Source organism: Pelophylax lessonae, assembly GCF_965119305.1.
Source record: "Pelophylax lessonae genome assembly, chromosome: 6".
Taxonomy (NCBI): domain Eukaryota; kingdom Metazoa; phylum Chordata; class Amphibia; order Anura; family Ranidae; genus Pelophylax; species Pelophylax lessonae.
Window position 1 is genome coordinate 239,575,439 of NC_138773.1, and position 23,873 is coordinate 239,599,311.

The window sequence follows — 23,873 nt, forward strand, 5'->3', positions numbered from 1 at the left end:
TATTGTGCATTCCTGCGCTTCAGGTGTGAACCTAGCCTAAGGACCTGTTCACACCTGTGCACTTTTGCCATTTAATATTCCATTCCTCTTCAATTGTCACATATTTGTATTAAAAAAATGGAAATGTGTGTTACGAGGATTAAAAATTTAACACACGTGGTGTCTTTTGGATATCGATAATGTATGGTCGATTGTTGCCCAAAAAACAAAAAAACCATTACTATATCTTTTGTTAAGTATCCTGTTGTACATTTAAGCTGCATATTTGTAAAGCTTTGGCCCGTATTGTGACGAGAAAATAGAAATATGGCAGCTCCAGTACTTCCTGTTGGGTGGAGATGAAGCCACATACACCCATCAGGAACAGGAAGTTCGTCACTTGCTAATTAGATGGAGCAATACTTAAACACTGCCCATCGCCGCAGACCGGAAATACGTCTGTGAAAACGCCCGGAAGAGGAGGGCGAAACGCGTCGACGCACTTCCGGTCTACGTCCTAGCGATACGTCACTTCCGGTGCGGTGGAACGCACGCCGAAACCACGGGGCGTTCTAGCGGCACCTGCTACCAGGAAGGACGAGATTTTTAACCTATATGCCTTTTTCTAAGCAACGAAATGTGAGTGTATTTTCATTATTTTGCACAATAAACAACCTTTTATCGGATTTACACTATATGAGCATCCTTTTCTCCAATACATGTATCGGGGTATTTACATCTGTGGAGATACTTTCGCCTTGGAGGAGTTAATAGCCGGTTCCTTACTAGGACATAAGCCTTGTCGATCTCTATTGCTATACAGCATAGGGGTCACCATTGTCCGGTAAGTGAACACCCAAAGGGGGAGGTCCGGCACTGGCTCACTGCACCACAAAAGATTGCATGTTTTGTGCACTTTCTTCCTGGCACTCCAGCACCTTTGTGAGACATCTTTTGGGACTGTGTACATCTTATCATCTACTGAGATCTTAAACAACTATTACATCTGGACTGGCACTTTATATTTATACATTTTAATTATATTTATATAGTATATGTCTATATGGTTTCTACACCCCAATTTTTGCACACAATTGCACGGTGCACTTTATGAGTTTTTTAAGTAGAACGTAATCACTTTATTATTGTTTGCGCTGTGATATATATTTTTCTCATATTTATGAATTTTGGATACCACTATTTATGAACAGCTGCATTCTAGATAATTTAAAATATTGTTATTAGTTATTTCACTTATCTTTGCGCTGTATTTGCACTGCACTTTGCCATACTAAAACCCACCTTCCCAGTGGGTGAAAAGCACATCTTTAGTGCCCTGTTTGAAAAACACACCTTGCGTAGAAGTCGATTAGAGTGCACAAAAAAAAAAAAAAATGCCCCGTGTGTTTTTTGGTGGGTTTGTGTCAGTTGAGTCATGTGTCAATTTTTTTCCTAGGTTACCAGGGATGACAATGAATGCGAATGCAAAATACATGTAAAATGCGGGCCACATGCGCCCTGGATGTTTTTTGTCTTCTCTGGATGTCCATGCAACAAACAGGGAGAAAAAAAGCAGCATTAAAGGGATTTTAAAGGTTGTGATTTTTAACCACTTCCATACCGGCATATAGTAAATGACGCCGGCAGGGTGGCTTTCTAGATCCGGGCAGCCGTCATATGACATCCGCCCGCTCTCGCCGCTACGCGCGGCGATCGGGGGTGAAGCTCGTCCCTCGGACTGAGCCCAACCCCGATCAAGGTAAACAGCCAATGAAATTGGCTGTTTACCACGTGATTGGCTGTTTATCACTCACAGCCGATCAAATGAGCGTCTCCAGCGCGAGCCGCTCGTTCCCTCCTCAATGCAATCGGGGACGAGGCTTGTCCCTCGGACAGAGCCCATCCCCGATCTAGGTAAAGAGCCAATGAAATTGGCTTTTTACCACGTGACCGGCTGTGTCCAATCACAGCTGGACACAAATGTGACTAGCTGTCACCGTGTTCTCCTCACACACTGATCCTGTGCGAGGAGGAGATTGTTAGTTACCAATTACAGTGCACCCCAAAACACACTGATTGCCCCCCCCAATAAAGAGGACCTGTCACTAGCCCATCAAAGTACCTGTCACTAGCCCATCAGAGTACCTGTCACCAGCCCATCAAAGTACCTGTCAATAGCCCATCAAAGTACCCGAGTACCTGTCACTAGCCCATCAAAGTACCCGAGTACCTGTCACCAGCCCTTTAGGTACTCTGATGACAGGTACTCGGTTACTCTGATGGGCTGGTGACAGGTACTCGGGTACTCTGATTGGGCTGCTGACAGGTACTCAGGTACTCTGATGGGCTGGTGACAGGTATTCGGGTACTCTGATGAGGGGTACTCGGGTACTCTGATGACGAGTACTCAGGTACTCTGATGACAGGTACTTGGATGACAGTTACTCGGGTACTTTGAGTACCTGCCACTGGAGTACCCGTCATCGGAGTACCCGAGTACCTGTCATCTACCCATCAAAGTACCCGAGTACCTGTCACCTACCCATCAGAGTACCCAAGTACCTGTCACCTACCCATCAGAGTACCAGAGTACCTTCCACCTGCTCATCAGAGTACCTGACGCCTGAAGTACCCAAGTACTTGCCGCCTGCTCATCAGTACCCATCACTACTCATCAGTACCAGTACTGATCATCAGTACCCATCAGTACAGTATCACCTATCAGTACTACTCATCAGTACCTATCACCTGCCTGTCACCTGCCCATCAGAGTACCCGAGTACCTGTGACCTGCCTATTGGAGTACCCGAGTACCTGCCACCTGCTCATCAGTACCAGAGTACCTGTCACCTGCCCAGCAAAGTACCCGAGTACCTGTCACCCTTCATACAGCCACCATGTCCAAGTCCAAAAAGGTTTATATACATCCTCCGTTTAAACCTAAATACCAGTGTTATGGCAGCAGTTAGCTGTCATAACCCTGGTATTTTTTTAAACGGTGGACGGTTGGCTTTCCGATAAGGGTGGTCCCAGTGGCGGATTCACCGCGGGATCACCCTTCCGGAATGGCAGAAGAGGTGCCCCCCGCCGCGTTTCGGTCCTTTTCCCCGCTTACCGGACCCGCCGGCAGCGGGGAAAACGATCCGGTCCCGGATCCTCACAGACAGGATGTCGAGTGAGGGCAAGCTTGCCCTCACTCGACTCTATGGTCTTGGAGGACTGGAGCTACGGCAAACGTCGTTGCCTAGCAACCGGTTTAAAGGTCCCTTTTTTTTTTCATTTTATTTTATTTTTTTTTCTATCTTTTAGTGTACTTGTGAGATCTGAGGACTTTTTGACTCCCGATCTCATAAAAAAAAAAAGAAGAAGAAGAGGTCCTGTTGTGCCTATTTCTATTACAAGGATCAATTTTTTTTTTTTTTAAACGGTGTAAAAATAAAAAATAATAAATAAAATGAATAGTAAAAAAAAAAATGAAAGCGCCCTGTCCCAGTGAGCTCGCGCGCAGAAGCGAACGCATACGAAAACCCCGCCCACATATATAAACGGTGTTCAAACCACACGTGAGGCATCGCCACGATCGTTAGAGCAAAAGCAATAATTTGAGCCCTAGACCTCCTCTGTAACTCTAAGATGGCAACCTATAGAAATTTTTAAAATGTCGCCTATGGGGATTTTTAAGTACCAAAGTTTGTCGCCATTCCGTGAGCAATTTTGAAGCATGACATGTTGGTATCTATTTACTCAGCGTAACATTATCTTTCACATTATGGAAAAAAATTGGGCTAACTTTACTGCAGCGGGAACCAATGGCCAATAAGGAGAGAGAGAGACCTGGGAGAACTGCTGCTCTTATGCACATTGCCAGATTGAGATAAGTATAAGGGGGGCCTAGGGAAAGCTGCAACCAGAAGTTTTTTTTACCTTAAAATAGAAGTATGGCTTTATTTTTTTCCCGAAGCATACTTACCTAGATAGATGCAGCATCTGTCCCCCTGGCACCTCTGCACTGAGAACCGAGTGAGCGAACACCCCCGATCACTTGGTTCTGACAGCACTCTGCTCTGCCCTCTCCTCGCTCACTGGAGCGCTGGGCTGTGGAGGGGCGGGAGCGGCCGGCTCAGGCTCTCAGCGGCTCTCTTTAGGCTGAGCCGGGTGTCGGTCCAGGCACCTGGCTGATCGTGACTTCCATTGTCGCGATGACACGGTGCCTGGACTGACTTCTGTGATGTCAGCAGAGAGCAGGTGGGTCACAGGAGTGCAAAACAAACTGTAATCCATAGATGTACAGCCAAACGAGCTTTGGCTTTACTTCTCCTTTAATGCATAGAATGCATTAAGATAAAAAGACATTTCTGCCTTTAGAACCACTTCTGCCTTTTGCAAAACAACAGCCATGCGGGACTTTTGCCGCTCTGGGTGAACTCCATGTGACGTCTTTCTGGAAAGCGCTCACAGCATGTGTCCCACCTCTGCTTAAAGTGCAACTGCACTTGTTGGGAAAAAAACATTCCCCTCTGGGTGATCTATGCACATTACAAAGATTTAAACAAACTTTGTTGCAGAATCCTACTTTTTGGTATTCTTAACCCCTTCGTGTTCACAGAACGCAAATATGCAGCCTCAGCTTCAGTGGGTTGTACCGGGGTGATGCCTGCAGCTAGGGGGATCCCCCTGATACCGTTGTTTAGAGCCGATGGTCAGGTTTCTGGTAATGATGCGGGTGAGCAATCGCTCAGCTGTCATTACAAGGAGCCAGAGGACGACTCCCCCCCCCCCCCCGGCAGCTCGCCCGCGTCTCCCATCCCACCGGATTCGGCTCTGATCGGGTCTCTAATGTAAAAAACTCTGAAACAATGTCATGACATCACTTCCGGGGACTGGAGACTTAAAGACGCCAGATTTTTTAAAAAATTACAGCATTCAAAACAGTCAAACTTGGCATTTTGAATGCTTTTAAGTGCAAAGGAGGGATTTGGGGTCTTTTAGACCTCCAGATCCCATCATAAAGAGTACCTATCACATGCCTACTACTGTCACAGGGGATGTTTACATTCCTTTTGTGACAGCATAAGGGTCCTTTCACACGGCCACTCCGTGTGTCCGCAAATCATCCTATTTTTTTGCGGATGATTTGCGGACATCAATGTAAGTGAATGGCACTGCGGATGTCAGCGGAATACCATCCGCTGACATCCGATTTTCCTCCTTTCAGTTCTGTTCCGTTTTTACGAATGGAACAGAACCCCATTTTTCCATCCGTGTAAAAAACGGAAAGGAAGGAAAATCGGATGTCAGCGGTGTCATCCGCTGACATCCGCAGTGCCATATACTTACATTATGTCCGCATATCATCCGCAAACGGATGGGATGATATGCGGGCACACGGAGCGGATGACAGAAATGTCATCCGCTCCGTGGAAAAAAAAAAAAAAAAGTCCCGCAGCGGACTTAAGCAGCGGAGCGGCCGTCTGAAAGGAGCCTAAAAGTGATAAAAAAAATTTAAATAGACAATGTAAAAATAAAATAATTAAGAAAAAAAAAATTAAAGTGCCACGTCCATCCGTGGGCATCAAGAGCGGAGAGCGTGAATGGGCATCAAGAGCGGAGAGCGTGAATGGGCATCAAGAGCGGAGAGCGTGAATGGGTCCCAGAGCGGAGGGCGTGAATGGGCCCCAGAGCGGAGGTTGTGAATGGGCCCCAGAGCGGACGGTGTGAATGGGCCCCAGAGCGGACGGTGTGAATGGGCCCCAGAGTGGACGGTGTGAATGGGCCCCAGAGTGGACGGTGTGAATGGGCCCCAGAGCGGAGGGTGTGAATGAGCCCCAGAACGGAGAGTGTGAATGGGCCCCAGAATGGAGAGTGTGAATGGGCCCCAGAACGGAGGGTGTGAATGGGCCCCAGAGCGGAGGGCGTGAATGCTGGGTCCCAGGGCGGAGAGTGTGAATGGGCCCCAGAATGGAGAGTGTGAATGGGCCCCAGAATGGAGAGTGTGAATGGGCCCCAGAATGGAGAGTGTGAATGGGCCCCAGAATGGAGAGTGTGAATGGGCCCCAGAACGGAGGGTGTGAATGGGCCCCAGAGTGGAGAGTGTGAATGGGCCCCAGAACGGAGAGTGTGAATGGGCCCCAGAACGGAGAGTGTGAATGGGCCCCAGAATGGAGAGTGTGAATGGGCCCCAGAACGGAGGGTGTGAATGGGCCCCAGAACGGAGGGTGTGAATGGGCCCCAGAACGGAGAGTGTGAATGAGCCCCAGAGCAGAGTGTGTGAATGAGCCCCAGAGCGGAGGGCGTGAATGCTGGGTCCCAGGGTGTAGAGTGTGAGGCCCGCACTGCTCCTCCAGTGTGATCTATCTCGGCGATCCTCCGCACACGTGTCCCCCATCCTCCACAGAGCACAGTCCGCCTCACTCTACACTCCATAGGGAAGAATGGGTTTCGCAGCGCTCTGAGCCCGTCACACACATCCAGCCCGGACACGCCCCTCTCTCCCCAATTCCCTCCCGACCGCATCACTTTCATTGTTTCCATGTCTGCGGTTGCCAAGGAGTCAAGGTCCCAGTCTCCCTGGGGGGCGGGGCAGACATGGGGCGAAATGCACACGTGGAGGCGTCGCGGCCAATCAGCTCTCGGACGGCCGCCCAGTCTGCTCCGACGGCCGGCCTCTCGGGGGCGTGGTTTTGAGGAGCAGGGGGGGCCGGAGAGTAGTGGGGAGGGGACGCAACAGGAAGTGTGGAACGTATGCGGAGTGGCCGCGGCCGATGCTGTAAATATTGGTGAGGATGTGTATGTGTGTATGCCGGGGTATGGTGAGGGGAGCCGGGGTATTGGGGGGTCTCTGTGTAAGGGGGGGATGTGGGTGTGTAGCCGGGTGTATGGAGACGGGGAGGGATGGCTGCCTCATTGGATGCTGCATGTGCTCTCTAGGAGCGGATGGCAATGTCAGTGCTGTGTGCGGTGCGGGGCTCACAGGCCGGTCTATGAACACACACACGTCCTCACTGCTGAGGGGGGATGTGCCGAGTGTGGTAACCCATAGCAACCAACCCCCCCCCCCCCCCCATAGTGTGCACTTCATTGGTGGAGATGTCTGCACCATACGGAGGGGGGGGGGGGTGCTAAGACTGGAGCAGCTGTGCCTGGCAGCCAATCAGCTTCCAGCTTTTATTTTTAAAAGTTGACTAAAGAGGCTAAAATCTGATTGGTTGCAATGCACAGCTGCTGCACATGTGTCTGTTCTTTGTGTTATTGTATGACATTGTACAGTGTATGGACCAGGATTGGTGCACTGTCATTGTATCTGGCTTGTGATTGGATGAGACAGATTTGGAACTCTTGAACCTCTGCACATTTTTTCTCTTTCAGACAGAGATTAACCCCTTTGTGACCACGGTATGCCTTTATAAAGCTCACCATGCACGTTACAATCTGATTGTACAATCTCCTTTAGTCTTAGTTCACACTGGTGCAATGTGGGAAACTCACAAGATATGCTGCAGTTTCCCGCACTAAGCAATCGCACAGCGCCCAATGCGATCTGCAGCAGATTTCATTGTTATCTTGACACCTTGAAACAAATCGCAGAACGCGGTGCGATTGCCAACGATGCAAAGGTGTGGAGGATAAAAAGGGTTCTGCACCATTTTGGTTTGAACGTGATGTGATTTCAGCCATACAAACTGTCCATGTTATCCTAGTGACACCTTGAAACAGATGGCAGAATGCAGTGCAATTTCCAGAGTCGCATCGCATGGATATGAAGAACACCCATGCGATTCGATTCAGGTGCAGATGAAAAAAAGGGTTCTGCCCCATTTTGGTGCTATGCAAACCCAATGTGATTCAGCACAATGCAACATTGGAAAAGGTTCTTAATGCGACTTTAGTCCTGTTTGGCCCCAAAGAGGGGGATTATGGTTTTAGGGCCTGCCTGATACTATAATCGCATGTATTAGAGAGTGTGATTGCACCCTTAGGCTGGGCTCACACCGGTGCAATTGCAGACATCGCATGTGATTCACACACATTCCTGTGTACGTCACATGTGATGTCTGTGCCATACAGTTTGCATGTGATTATGTAGGGCAACTTTGATGCATCTTTGCATATTATTTGGGGCCAAATTGCACCAAAGTAGCATACAAACCTTTTCCAGTGAGTCGCATTGATAAGAAGGAGCAGCCTTGGATATAATGTGTTTTCCTTTGTCATGCCGCTCTGTGCAACACAAGTCAGGTTAGTATGAACCATCACTGAGCCCCCGTTCACATGGGAGCAATTTCCGGCAATAGGGTGGGACTTGTCATGTCATTTAACCTGTCAAATCGCATGAAAAGTCACACCCTATTGCCGGGAATGGCAGTGTTCAAATCGATGCAACGCCAACTTTGCGGTGCCACATTGATTTGAAAAAGTAGTATGTGCATTACTTTTGGGTGCAAATTTGATTGACATCTGTGCATGGAGCGGCACGGTTGTCTTCAAAGTCGTACTGAGATGCGACTTTGAAATGGTATGATTTCAGGTGAAGTCTCACAATTTCAAAGCTGCAGTCAATGTGAATGGGGGGCTTAGTTCTACCAACATCAATGTAGTACAGGGGCCTGCCTGATTGGCTGAAGACTGTTTCGCTTAGGCAGACCCCCCCCCCCCCTGATTACATGGTTTTGGTGAATCTAAAGTTGATTGTACAGTCAGATTGTAACGTGTATGATACCAACCTCATTGTGGTGAAATGGTCTGCCTGATCGCATAGTTTAGGTAGATCCTCATATTCCATATATATTTGGTAACTGAAGACTGGAAAGTAATGGTGGCCAATTACACTTTATGTTTGTCATTTAAGTGATGCGCTATTCAGTCAAAGCAATTGACTAAGCATAGCTTTCCTTCAGTCAGTTTAGACCGGATCTAGATCACATTCAATTAAACAGAGGCCATCGGCCAGGGTGGAGAATGATCGATCGTGTTGTATCAGCAGCACCAACATGCTTTATCCATGAATCTGATCATATTTTGATCTGTTGGGTTATGAGGTTGTATGGTGAAATCCGATATGAGATTGATGAATCTTCTAACTATCGCTCTAAATCAGCTGCATTGTGTAAATCATAACGATCAGGTAGATTATTGGCTAAACATTGATTATTTATATCGGTATTGATTGGTAGAGACACTGATCATTTATTGAATGTGTGTATGGCCACCTTTAGTGTACAGTAGAGCTGAACGATTCTGGATAAAATAAGAATCACTATTTTTTTGCTTTGAATGAAGATCGCCATTCTCCGTGTAACATCCTCTTTCACATCATACACAAAAAACAGGCTAACTTTACTGTTTAGTTTTTTAAAAATTCATTAAAGTGTATTTTTTCCCAAAAAAATGAGCTTGAAAGACCGCTGCGCAAATACAGTGTGAGAAAAAATATTGCAACAACCGCTATTTTATTCTCTAGGGTCTCTGCTAAAAAAAAATATATATATAATGTTTGGGGGTTCTAAGTCACTTCTAGAAAAAAAATACTGATTTTAACTTGTAAGCATCAAATGTCAGACAAAGGCCTGGTCCTTAAGAGGTTAAACTGCCCTCACAGACGGAAGTTCATTCCTTTGATCTGAAAGAAGGAAATGATACAATGTACTAAACATATGATTTTTTTTTTTTCCTGTACGATTCTGGAAAAGCTTCCTGATTGCATAGCTATGTATCAGTGCAAAACAAAAACAATGGCAGCCAGACTTTTTCTGGGTATTTTAGTGTTTCTGATCATGCGTGGTCTTTGTCTTTCGATTTTTAGCGGACGCATACTGTACTGATTAAACGATTGTCGTTCGCTAGGCTATTGTATGACAAAAGTTTTCGTGTTTGTCCCTTCAGATTCTGTTGAACGAAATGTCGTAATCGGCTGTCGAAAGCTGTGTACTAACGATCAGATTATCGTACGATCAATTGGAAAGTGATTTTTTTCGTACGATCATCGATAAAGTCACGCAGTGCCGGATCGCAAAATAGGCCCTGGTCAGGAAGGGGGTAAAATCTTCCGGGGCTTAAGTGGTTAACGTCGCTTTTCCACTGCATGGAACCGAACGGTTCGGCTCGCTTTTGCGCTTTTCAACTGCATGGTACCGCATGGTACGGTATTGGAACGGTACGGCGGCGCTTTTCCACTACATGGAACCGAACGGTACGGCTGGCTTAAACAGTACCACCTCGGTTGTGGTTCCAAGAGGGCCGTACTGATACCATATCCCACAATCCTTTGCATGCAGCCTTGACTGTTTGTCACTACTAGCCACTGATTGGTCAGAGAATCGTTGTTATCCCACCCACTTACTACTTTAGTGAAAAAGCAAACCGTACAGAACCGTTCCAACACCGTACCATGCAGTGGAAAACCAAACCGAGCCAAGCAGGGCTGAGTGGACCCGAGCCGGTACTTGCAGTGGAAAAGTGCCATAAATAATGACATAAGCGTTTGCTCTCACGACCGAGTGTTTCTTTTTCGTAGATGAGTTTGAACGATTTTTCCTTTAGTGTATGGACAGCATAAGTCCACCCTAACAATAAAATCCCTGCATCTATAGACCTCCATGATCTAACACTAACCTATCTAGCCCTATAAAGAAGAAATCAGTATACTTACCTTATTTGTGGCCGGTCCGACCCGATCTCCAATGACGGAAGTTTTGCAGAGGACATGACCGACAATGGCTGTGAAATGAATGGGAAGTGACGTCACCTATATACTATGGGGATTCCGTTGTCAGATCTGTCCTCTACACCAGCCTCCACAGCAAAGCCGCCGGGGAGCGAGCGCGCGCCCCCGCGTGGTCACGGACCCCCCCACGCGTGTGACCGGCGGACCCGATCGTCGGTGCAGAGGGAGAAAGGCAGGCGGCTGATGTAAACAAGCCGTCTGTCATTCTCCCCTGTGTAGGAATAGTGATCATACTGTTCTACTATGTAGGACCGTTGATCACTGTTCCTACACCTCAAGCCACAGCCAATCACCGTTAGAAGCACGCCCCTAGGGACACACATAACCCCTCCCTCTCAAATAAAGTTAACCCCTTCACTGCCAGTGTAATTTTACAGTAACAGTGCATATGTATAGCACTGATTACTGTAGTAATATCACTGGTACCCCCAAAAGTGTCAAAAATGTCAGTCAAGGGTCCGATCTGTCCGCCGCAATGTCGCAGTACCGCAAACAAAATCGCAGATCGCCGCCATTACGTGATTAAAAAAAACAACAAAAATGACAAAAATCTTTCCCTCTGTTAGTAAACGCGATAACTTTTGCGCAAACCAATCAAAATACGCTTTTTGCGATTTTTTTTTTTTTTTTTTTTTTTTTTTTTTTGCCAAACATATGTAGCATAAAACAAATTGGCCGAAAATGTTAAAAAATTATGATTTTTACATTTTTTTTTTGGGGGGGGGGGGGGGGGGGAAATTTCATATAAAAAAAAATGTGAAAAATATTGTTATTTTTGCAATTGATGCTCTTTTTTTGTTTATAGCGCATGATCAAAAAATCGCACAGGTGATCAAATACCACCAAAAGAAAGCTCTGTTTGTGGGGAAAAAAATTACATCAATTTAGTTTAGGGGGTAAAATCTTCCGGGGCTTAAGTGGTTAAAGAAGAAGTAAATCCAGCAATTCATATTCCTGATATGTGCCTGTTGTACCATGTGCTTGTATGAGAAAGTATCCCGTTTTCTTTGTATCGCTTAATTTATGTGAAATCCCTGGTGTTCCTGTCAGTCCCTCTGCTTTCCTATTAAAACTGACCACACTAAGCATGAAAGCATATCGTGGTCAGTTCTCTAGCTATGCTCGGAACTCAGTGTGCTCTCCCCCAATGATTAGACTTATCCTGACACGCCCCCCTTGCACAGCCATTCACTGGAAAATCAGTGTGCTGTTGCTTCCCCCCCCCCCCCCCCCTATGTGGCTATGTAGCTGAGAACCGAGGGAATGTAATCACTTCTAAAAAAAGGAAAAAAGTGTTTAGAATTTTTATTATCAATACACAATATTTTGCCTTTCATTTCTATTTTGATGAATGAGTTGTTTTAAAAGGTGATCATCTGCAATCACTTTAATCACTTCGGAAGATTTACCCACCTTCATGACCAGGCTATTTTTTGTGTTACTTTAACTGACAATTGCGCGGTTGTGTGACGCTGTACCCAAATAAAATTGATGTTCCCCCCCCCCCCCCCCCCACAAATAGAGCTTTCTTTTGGTGGTATTTGATCACCTCTGCGTATTTTTTACACTATAAACAAAAAAAAAAAAAAACAATTTTTGAAAAAAAAAGATTTTTTTTTGCTATAAAACAGATCCAAAAATTAAAAAAATGTAAAACATCAAATTTCTTCATCAGTTTAGGCCAATATGTATTCTGCTACATATTTTTGGTAAAAAAAAAAAATCCCAATAAGTGTATATTGATTGGTTTGTGCAAAGGTTATAGCATCTACAAACTAGGGGATCTACAAATCGGACACTAACTGACAATTTTGACACTTTTTGGGGACCACTGACACAAATAGAGTGATCATTGCAAACACAATGCATTTTGGGTTGAGTTCCGCTTTAACCTCCTCCAAACCAGTGTCATTAGTACAGCGACAGTGCATTGTGTTTGCAATGATCACTCTATTTGTGTCAGTGGTCCCCAAAAAGTGTCAAAATTGTCAGTTAGTGTCCGATTTGTAGATCCCCTAGTTTGTAGATGCTATAACCTTTGCACAAACCAATCAATATACACTTATTGGGATTTTTTTTTTTTTTACCAAAAATATGTGATCTGGTTTGGAGGAGGTTAAAGCGGAACTCAACCCAAAATGAAAAGCACAAAAGCGAGCCGAACCGTTTGGTTCCATGCGGTGGAAAAGCGACGTTAATGACCGATAAATCATTTAATGGACATAAATAAATCTGTCTTTTGTTCGTTCTGTCACATATATCTAGTGCAAACAGTTTGGACGAGAAACACATTAACCTTTCAATTTATCGTTCATTTGTCAGAAAACGTCCAAACTTATCCTTCGTTTTTTTGGCTCAAATGTGTGCCTAGCTTGTGCTTTCTCACTGTGGCACTTTGGGGGAAGTGCTTTGACTAGGGGAAGGCTTTGATCCATATTCCTGTTTTACAGAAATGCAGGATCAATACCTTCCCCCCTGACAGAACGGTGATCTGCAGATTACACAGGCAGAACACCACTGTCTAATCATTGGGTGCAGGCGGCCATCGAGTCTGCAGTGCCCACCGCTGGGCTCCCGCTGTGTGTAATCACAGCAGAAGTGGGTCGCCAGCAGCGTGCGCCCTCAGCCCAGAAGTATCAGATCATCTACTAGGTACGTGATCTGGCAGTATATGTACGGTGGGCAGTTCGCAAGTGGTTAAGCCCCTGTTCACACCAACGCTACTTGTCATACGATTTGACAGTTCAGAGTCGCATGACAAGTTGCACCTTATTTCTGGGCATAGAACTGTTTATATTGGTGCAACTCTGACTTGCACTGATTTTGAAAAGGTTCCTGCATTATTTTTGGCAATTTCTTGTGACTTGAATTGACATGTGCATTAAGTCGCACAGTAGTCATAGTCAGCAAGCCCAACATGAAATCACACTGACCAGCGGCTTTGAAATCTTGCTGAAGTAGCGCGATTTTAAAGCTGCGTTCAGTGTGAACAGGGACTAAGTGTAAAAAAAAGAATAGTGTCAGAAGGGTTAATATAATCTTGTGCATCTTTTATTACCTCTAGATGTGTTGAGGATTGTGCCTGTCAGAGCCGCTTTGCTGATGTTTAATGTAAACCTGTACTGAGAGATAGGTAGTGCTTGTCCTGTGCTGGTCATCTGGCTCCAGTAGTCTCTGAGTCATTGGTCTGTAGATGTGACGTTCTGATTTCTGTTACTGCTTGCTTTTTCCAGGTTAGTAACTGTGAGAAAATTGCAGCCAGTAGATGAGCATCACAGCCAGGAAACTAACATCTTCAGAAGGCAGTCCTATTTTTTTTTTTTTTTTTTCAGTATAGGTTTCCTTTGTGGCATGGAAATGGCAAGATATGGCAGCTCTGGGTTCCTGGGGACCTGTATAGGGAGAATTATGGAGGCTGTCAGTTCTGACCTGAAAATGCTGCCTGCTTGGCTGCAGTGGCTCTCCGGTGTGGAGTTCTGACTTTACATTGTGCCTAATTATTCCTGGTCATTAATTCAGAAAGTAGTAAAGCAAGAGACAGGCGATCAGCATTTCCAACAAGTCGGCCATGGCAGCCTACAGATTTCTTTATAAATACTAACTGATCATATTGCTCTGTGTATGGCCAGCTTAATAAATCTGCCAGCTAAGGCAGGCCATAGATGAATCGATTGTCTTTGCTTCAACCGGGGGTGGAAGGAAAGAACATCGCTTGATTGCCCCATTAACACAGTGTGGATGGGGGAATCGCTCCTGTAGAGGTACTGTGTTCTCCCAGCAGGGGGAGCCCTTCACACTGGGAGAACACAGTGATTATTGCTAGCGGATATAGCCACCGACAGTAAATCTGACATGCTGGTTGCACCCAAATCGATCGACTTGGGTACAATTGGCCCGCCCATAGATGGTTTCAATCTCGGCCAGCCCCTGCTGAGATTGGAACCATCTACAGCAGCCTTTTTCAAACTTTTCAACACAGGGGGACCCTGGAAATAATTTTCAGGTCTCAGGAAACCTCTGCTAAAAATGACTATATTTACAACTCATGATACATTAGTGGGAAGAATGCTCGTCACACTTGTGGACATTGGGAAGAATTATCTTCTTCCAGATAGCTAAAAAGATAAATGGTGTCAGGGGAATTTTATCTGAGAGGCAGATATTGGCTCTTGGGTGCTATCGCCGCCATCCAGGGTAAGGGAACCCGGCAGTGAAGCCTTTCAGCTTCATAGCTGATTTCCTACTGCGCATGTGCAAAGAGCAGTTGGGCCGGTGGTGGAGGAAAAAGGAGGGGGCCGAGCTTCCCCTGAAAGTTGCCAAATCTGGCACCAGAGGGGGGGGGGGAGGAAGCGTACAGTGCCTTGTGAAAGTATTTGGCCCCCTTGAACTTTGCGAACTTTTGCCACATTTCAGGCTTCAAACATAAAGATATAAAACTAATTTTTTGTGAAGAATCAACAACAAGTGGGACACAATCATGAAGTGGAACGAAAATTATTGGATATTTCAAACTTTGTTAACAAATAAAAACTGAAAAATTGGGCGCGCAAAATTATTCAGCCCCTTTATTTTCAGTGCAGCAAACTCTCTCCAGAAGTTCAGTGAGGATCTCTGAGAGCCGGTTCACATAGGGGCGACCCGACTTGCCGGGACGACCTGTGAAGTCGCGGTTCACAGCGTGCACCGCGACCTCGGAGCGGCATACACGGACTTCATATCATTGAAGTCAATGCAGGTCACTCCAGGTCGCCCCAAAGTAGTACAGGACCCTTTTTCTAAGTCGGAGCGACTTTTGTCGTTCCTATTAGAACGGGTCCTGTGCTAATCTATGGCAGGCGACTTGTCAGGCGACCAGGTCGCCTGACAAGTCGCCCCAGTGTGAACCGGCTCTTAATGATCCAATGTTGACCTAAATGACTAATGATGATAAATAGAATCCACCTGTGTGTAATCAAGTCTCCGTATAAATGCACCTGCACTGTGATAGTCTCAGAGGTCCGTTTAAAGCGCAGAGAGCATCATGAAGAACAAGGAACACACCAGGCAGGTCCGAGATACTGTTGTGGAGAAGTTTAAAGCCAGGTTTGGATACCAAAAGATTTCCCAAGCTTTAAACATCCCAAGGAGCTCTGTGCAAGCGATAATATTGAAATGGGAGGAGTATCAGACCACTGCAAATCTACGAAGACCTGGCCGTCCCTCTAAACTTTCAGCTCATACAAGGAGAAGACTGATCAGAGATGCAGCCAAGAGGCCCATGATCACTCTGGATGAACTGCAGAGATCTACAGCTGAGGTGGGAGACTCTGTCCATAGGACAACAATCAGTCGTATACTGCACAAATCTGGCCTTTATGGAAGAGTGGCAAGAAGAAAGCCATTTCTTAAAGATATCCATAAAAAGTGTTGTTTAAAGTTTGCCACAAGCCACCTGGGAGACACACCAAACATGTGGAAGAAGGTGCTCTGGTCAGATGAAACCAAAATCAAACTTTTTGGCAACAATGCAAAACGTTATGTTTGGCGTAAAAGCAAAACAGCTCATCACCCTGAACACACCATCCCCACTGTCAAACATGGTGGTGGCAGCATCATGGTTTGGGCCTGCCTTTCTTCAGCAGGGACAGGGAAGATGGTTAAAATTGATGGGAAGATAGATGGAGCCAAATACAGGACCATTCTGGAAGAAAACCTGATGGAGTCTTCAAAAGACCTAAGACTGGGACGGAGATTTGTCTTCCAACAAGACAATGATCCAAAACCATAAAGCAAAATCTACAATGGAATGGTTCACAAATAAACATATCCAGGTGTTAGAATGGCCAAGTCAAAGTCCAGACCTGAATCCAATCGAGAATCTGTGGAAAGAACTGAAAACTTCTGTTCACAAACGCTCTCCATCCAACCTCACTGAGCTCGAGCTGTTTTGCAAGGAGGAATGGGCAAAAATTTCAGTCTCTCGATGTGCAAAACTAATAGAGACATACCCCAAGCGACTTACAGCTGTAATCGCAGCAAAAGGTGGCGCTACAAAGTATTAACTTAAGGGGGCTGAATAATTTTGCACGCCCAATTTTTCAGTTTTTTATTTGTTAACAAAGTTTGAAATATCCAATAAATTTCGTTCCATTTCATAATTGTGCCCCACTTGTTGTTGATTCTTCACAAAAAATTACAGATTTATATCTTTGTTTAAAGCCTGAAATGTGGCAAAAGGTTGCAAAGTTCAAGGGGGCCGAATACTCTCGCAAGGTACTGTATAAGTGGAAGTTCCACTTTTGGGTGGAACACTGCTTTAAGTAAAACCTTTAATTTGAAAAATGAAAAAAAAATGCTGTTTGATGTGACCGCTTATATAGTGTTAGTAGGAGATTGGCTTGGCTTGAATTTTTTTAGTCAAGCCTACTTAAGTCTGCCAGTCTAAAGGTAGGTACAGACGGATGGAATTCACTAGGTTTAGCAGGGACTGGACGGATTTTAATCTGTGTGTTGCCCTCCCTGTTATAAGCCAATCTTTAGATCAGGCTTCTGTCGAACAAGACTACTGGAAAACCTTCTTTGATTAGTGGCTTGTGGCCAATCAGCTGCAGCGCTGATCAGTGTACTCTGACAGAGGAGAGTCCCTGCTGTTGGAATACATTGTCCTGCCTGGGGGGGTTGGGGAGGATTTTTGCATTCACCTCCCTTGTGTCTGAATGGAAAAAAAAAACTGTGTGTGCCTGGCATAACATTCCCCTCTCCCCAGACTGACAATGCTGCTGTCCAAAGGGGTCTCCAATGCTCCTCCATCCAGAGCGGGGACCCCTAAAGCTGTAGAATTTTGCTTTAGACTTAAAAAATCATATAATATTAGGTCAAACAAAAACACTTTCAACTTTTATCAGGCAGGCCCTTGCACTACATAATTTAAGGTAAATCTATGGGAAATTGAACAAGAAAATTGTATAATCTATGGCCAGCTTAACTACTTGGCGTCCCCGCTATAGCCGAATGACGGCTACAGCACGGATCGGAATTGCCGGGAGGGCGTACAATGACGTCCTCTTGGCAACAAGTTGCCTCCACACTCCCTGCAGAGCGCGCCCGGCTCGCTCTGTGATCAGCGAGTCCATGATACTCGCCTGATCGCAGATTGGAGATCGGGGGCGATCCAGCCCCCTTACCACATGACCACAACGATCGCCGGCTGCTTTCAGAGGGACATTCATTCCGAAGAGGAGAGGAATCATTTGTGCTCCCAGTGCTCACAAGTGCCTACCAGTGCCACCTACCAGTGCCCAACAGCGCCACTAGTGCCACCTACCAGTGCCCACCAGCACCACCTACCAGTGCCACCTATCAGTGCCCCATCATAAGTGTCCCCTACCAGTGCCTATCATTGCCCATCAGTGCCACCTATTAGTGCCCATGAGTGCCGCCCATCAGTGCCACCCATCAGTGCAGCCTATCAGGGCCGATCAGTGCCGCCTCATCAGCGCACATCAATGAAGGAGAAAAATGGCCTGTTTGCAAAATTTTATAACAAACTTTAAAAACGATTTTTTTTTTTTTTTTTTCAAAATTTTCGTTCTTTTTTTGTTCAGCAAAAAATAAAGACTCCAGTAGTGATTAAATGCCACCAAAAGAAAGCTCTATTTGTTTGAAAAAAAATGATAAAAATTTCATTTGGGTACAGTGTTGCACGACCGCGCAATTGTCATTCAAAGTGCCACAGCGCTGAAAGCTGAAAATTTTCTTGGGCAGGAGGGGGGTTAAGTGCCCAGTAGGCAATTGGTTAAAGTGGTAGTAAACTGCTGTTTTTTTCTAATCCTGCAAGGTAAAGCCATAATGTGAAAGGGGCCTAAGACAGAGGGAGAGGGTTTACTGGCCAGATCACCTGGTGAAAAAATCCTAAGAAAAATGCATCCACCACATCTAATGATTAGTAATTCACAATATATTGCATTCTTGTTGGGTTTTTCTGTAGCGCAAACCGAAATCCTCTTTTCATTGCCTTGACAAAATCTGACTGCTGATTATGGGTCACTGATTTTTGCTGTTTGCCATTGCTGTTTCTTTGCCTTATGAGATTAGCGGATGGGTCAGCTGATTCTCTGCGTGCCTTTTAGGATATTTCTGTTTCTAAAGAGACTGATTCCTTTTTTTTTTGCTGATGCAGCAAATATTGACCTGCTAGTGAAGACTGCTTCATAATAAGAGAAATCTCTCGTGATAAAACTTGTCTTAATGTAATAAGCACACGAGCGTGGTAATGTGATTACCGATACTCCAACCTCCCCCTGGCTTTTCCATCAAAGCTACATCTACAGCATGCTGCTGCCCCTCCCCCATTCTTTTTCTGTTTTGCACCCTCTCTCCTTGCATTGCCTTTAGTTGTCATTCCGGTTTTCAGTATCAAACTATTTTATGAGAAGCACATTTATTTATTAACGTGAGACAGTAAAATGAATAACTTGTATTTAGTACAGGTTTTTTGAAGGATCTATTGCAGCGATGATAGAAACCCACATTGTACTCAGTGTAAATGGTTGACACGTGGAATGTTTTATCCACAGAAGAATAAAGTTCCCCTCTTTAGAAAGTTAACCACTTGCCTACTGGGCACTTATACCCCCTTCCTGCCCAGGCCAATTTTCAGCTTTCAGCGCTCTCACGCTTTGAATGACAATTGCGCGGTCATGCTACACTGTACCCATATGAAATTTTTATCATTTTTTTTCACACAAATAGAGCTTTCTTTTGGTGGTATTTAATCACCTCTGGCTTTTTTATTTCTTACAAAAAAAAAAAGAAAAAAGACAGAAAATTTTGAAAAAAAAAAAAGTTTTTCTTATTTTCGGTGAGTAAATTTTGAAAATAAATACATTTTTCTCCTTCACTGATGTGCGCTGATGAGGCAGCACTGATGGGCACTGATGAGGTGGCACTTATGGGCACTGATGAGGTGGCACTTATGGGCACTGATGAGGAGGTACTAATATGCCGCACTGATAGGTGGCACTGATAGGCGGCAGTGCTGAGCACTGATAGGCGGCACTCCTGGGCACTGAGAGGTGGCACTGAGAGGCGGCACTGATGGGCACTGAGAGGCGGCACTGATGGGTGGCACTGATGGATACTGATGGGTGGCACTGATGGATACTGACGGGTGGCACTGATGGGCAGCACCATCAGTGCCCACACTCAGTGCCCATACTCAGTGCCCATAGTGCTGCTAGTCAGTGCCTAGATGAGCAGGTACTGATGGGCACTGACTGGCAGCACTATGGGCACTGATTGTGGGCACTGATGGGGGGCACTGATGGCGGGCACTGTGGGCAGCTGTGGCATTTTTTTCCCCCCTCTTCTGTAAACAGGGCACTGGTGATCAGTGCCCTGATTACATTCCTTTGTGTCCCCTTACCGCCGATCGGCTCTCCTCTTCCTCACACTGCAGTCTCCGTGTGAGGAAGAGAGCTGGCGATGAGAAATGATCTCATATGTTTACATATGAGATTATCTCTCATTGCACGGTCCGATCACAAGGTAAATGGCCGCTGTGATTGGCCATTCACCACGATCTGTGATTGGCTGTGTCCAAGGGACACGGCCGACACAGATTTTCCCCGATGCTCTCTCGCGGGAGCGCGTGGGGAGCCTGTTACTGGGAGGCCGTTTAAAGACGGCCTCCCGGAAATTAGAGCCCGCGCTGTAGCCGTCTTTCGGCTATAGTGCGGGCCGGAAGTAGTTAAGGTAGAAGAAAAGGTCACCAGCTATTTAAATATTGCCTGGGCCTGGGTTCACACTAGTGCGTGCGGTACACCACATGTGATTCGCACAGGAATCCCATGCGATGGCTGTGCGGTGTGATTTGAGCCATAACTTTTGTGACAGATCAGAGGTAACTGATGTGAACGGACAGGAGTCTGTTTTGTCCAGCCGTCCATAGATCCAAAACAGGACCGCTGTCTATTGGCGGTAAAAAACAGAATGGGCACAGATGTCACAAAATGTTCAGCTCAAATTTGTTCATGGATCTAAAACCAAAAACATTTATTCAAAATTTGAATTGTCAGCTTTAGAGCTATGGAAGCCGGTGAGATTGTGTCATCCCCTTTATGCATTCAGCACACACTTGCCAGATCATTGACTACTTGGAAAAGTGTGGAGGCAACATTTAAAAGGTGGGAGACAACCTTTGCCTTTCCTACTTCTTCTGTCCTACCTCTTGGGGTAAAGGACAGACAATCACCAGATTTATAAGAAAGTAGAAGTTCTCCAAAAACTTTACTCTAAATCTACTCGCAGCCAAAATCGAAGACTAATCTATGTAACCCTGTAAAGAAGAAATCAATACACATACCTTTCCTGAAGCCGATCCAGTCCGGTCTCCAGCGGCGGATGGTGTGTGCAGGAAACCGCCGACAACGACTGTGAAGTGGCATCGCCTATAGATTTACTATGGGGCTTAGTTTTCGGCTGCCTCTCCTGCACACGCCTACACAGCCACTGACAGCTCAGGGGGGGGGAGCGGACTGGAGCAGCTGAAGAAAAGATATGTATAGCGATTTTTTTTTTTTTTTTTTTTTTCTCTTTTACAGGGATAGATAGGGTAGTCTTCTACCTCATTTCCACTGAGCGGATTGGTTTGGGTCGGTTCAGTAAGGTACGCTATTTTGAGTGTTTCCATTATGTAAGTGGCCCATAAAACCAAACCAAACCGCACCATTCCTGGTCCTCATTCAGATGTAGGGCCATAGGAAATGGTACGGTACAATTAGGGTGGAGCTACTGGCATCACACGATACATTCCACTGATTGGCGGACAGGAAAACGTCAATGCTCACGTCAAACGAAAGCGCAAAACAAACATCACGTTTGGTGTAAACCCGGCATGGCCACTGGCGGTCTGACTTGCAGTGGAAACGCTCACCTGAATAGGCCGGACCATTCTAACCCTTCCAAACTGTACCGACCCGAACCGTTCCAATCAGTGGAAATGAGGCATTAGAATGTGGCTGCCAGTAGGTTTAGAGTCAAGCCTGGTACACATGGAGTTTCCATTCAATCTAGCAGGTTGAACAAAAAAGAACTGTAGCTCCGGTTGGAGCCGCTGTACTAACGATCTGACGTTAGTGCATCAATCTATCCTGCTAAGCTGTTGTGTTCTGACAGGGGAACTGCCCCCCGGGAGTCGATTAGCTGCTGGTTTTCCAGCCTGTTTGTTTGCCCAATGGCCGGCTTCTGTCAGACCGGCTGCCGTACACATGGGCTGAATGTCGGACAGTTTTTACGGGGCTTTACTTTCATCTTCTAGAAGATGTTCATGGCTTGATTGTAGCCTCCATTGCTTTGTCTGAGACACCTGGAGGAGGCAATAAAGGTAAGAAAAGTTACAATAAATATAACAATAGGGCAAGTAAAGAGGAAAGTAATTTTACATGGTTTTGAAAACCTAACACATTCCAAATATAATGGCCGGGTTCTGTCGGACCGGCTGCCATACACACATGCCAAATGTCGCCTGGCATTCCGCCTGTGTGTATGGGACTTTTTGTTAGTTTTTTAGCTGAACTTCTACTTTAAACCTGTTAGGATCAAAATATAGGAGCTTTATTGATTCCCTTTCATCAAACAATCTATTTCAGAAAAGAGCCATAATATTTTATCTGCTATTAAAGGGATTATAAAGGCAGAAGGTTTTTTTTTTGTCTTAACCACTTGCCTACTGGGCACTTTTACCCCCTTCCTGCCCAGGCCAATTTTCAGCTTTCAGTGCTCTCACGCTTTGAATGACAATTACGCGGTCATACTACACTGTACCCATATGAAATTTTTATAATTTTTTTCACACAAATAGCTTTCTTTTGGTGGTATTTAATAACCTCTGGGTTTTTTATTTCTTACAAAAAAAAAAAGAAAAAATACAGAAAATTTGGAAAAAAAAAGTTTTTCTTATTTTCTGTGAGTAAATTTTGAAAATAAATACATTTTTCTCCTTCACTGATGTGCGCTGATGAGGCGGCACTGATGGGCACTGATAGGCTGCACTGATGGGCACTGATGAGGTGGCACTTATGGGCACTGATGAGGTGGCACTGATGAGGAGGTACTAATATGCCGCACTGATGAGCACTGAGAGGCGGCACTGATGGACACTGATGGATGCCACTGATGAACACTGATGGGCGGCACCATCAGTGCCCACACTCAGTGCCCATAGTGCTGCTAGTCAGTGCCCATCAGTGCCTAGATGAGCAGGCACTGATGGGCACTGACTGGCAGCACTATGGGCACTGATGGCTGGTACTGTGGGCAGTTATGGCATTTTTTTTCCCCTCTTGTGTAATCGGGGCACTAGTGATCAGTGCCTTGATTACATTCCTCTGTGTCCCCTTACCGCTGATCGGCTCTCCTCTTCCTCACACTGCAGTCTCCGTGTGAGGAAGGAGCGCTGGCGATGAGAGATGATCTCATATATTTACATTTTAGATCTTCTCTCATTGCACGGTACGATCATGTGGTAAATGGCCGCTGTGATTGGCCATTCACCACGATCTGTGTTTGGCTGTGTCCAAGGGACACGGCCGACACAGATTTTCCCCGATGCGCGCTCGCGGGAGCGTGCAGGGAGCCTGTTACTGGCAGGCCGCATAAAGACGGCCTCCCGGAAATTAGAGCCCACGCTGTAGCTGTCTTTCGGCTATAGCGCGGGCGGAAGGTAGTTAAAGAGGAAGTAAAGCTTCCTCTGTAGCTTGTACCTATAGGAAAGCCTATAATAAGGCTTACCTATAGGTTTACAACCTCTTTAATGCATTTTATGCATTAAGATTGAAAAAAAACTTTGTGTACTGCAGCCCCCCTTGGCCCCCTTAATCCCTAGGCCCCTTTCACACATGCTTTCCGATCTGGTCCGCCTGTCAGTTTTTCAGGCGGACCTGATTGGATGCTCCATGCACCCCTATGGGGCAGCGGATGTCAGCGGTGACATGTCTGCTGACACCCGCTGCTATCCAATCCGATCCTGTCCGTGAAATCATGATGGATGTAAACCCTATTTTCCATCTGTCTATAGGATCGAATGAAAACAGACAGGCGGTCAGTTATCATCTGATCATATGGATAGCGGGGCTCTGACAGCTCCATCTCTGCAAAGTAAGTGGAGACAGTGCTGTCATCCGCCTGCTCAGCGGGG

General features: G+C 45.8%; 1 protein-coding gene across 1 annotated transcript in view; it reads left to right on the forward strand.

Moving 5' to 3' along the window:
- Window positions 1–6,670: 6,670 nt before the first annotated feature.
- SESTD1 (SEC14 and spectrin domain containing 1) overlaps window positions 6,671–23,873 on the forward strand; it is a 252,822-nt gene continuing 235,619 nt past the window's right edge. Inside the window, exon 1 of the mRNA XM_082261218.1 lies at window positions 6,671–6,755. The gene's annotated coding sequence lies outside the window, so the exon portion shown is untranslated. The remainder of the gene's footprint in view (window positions 6,756–23,873) is intronic.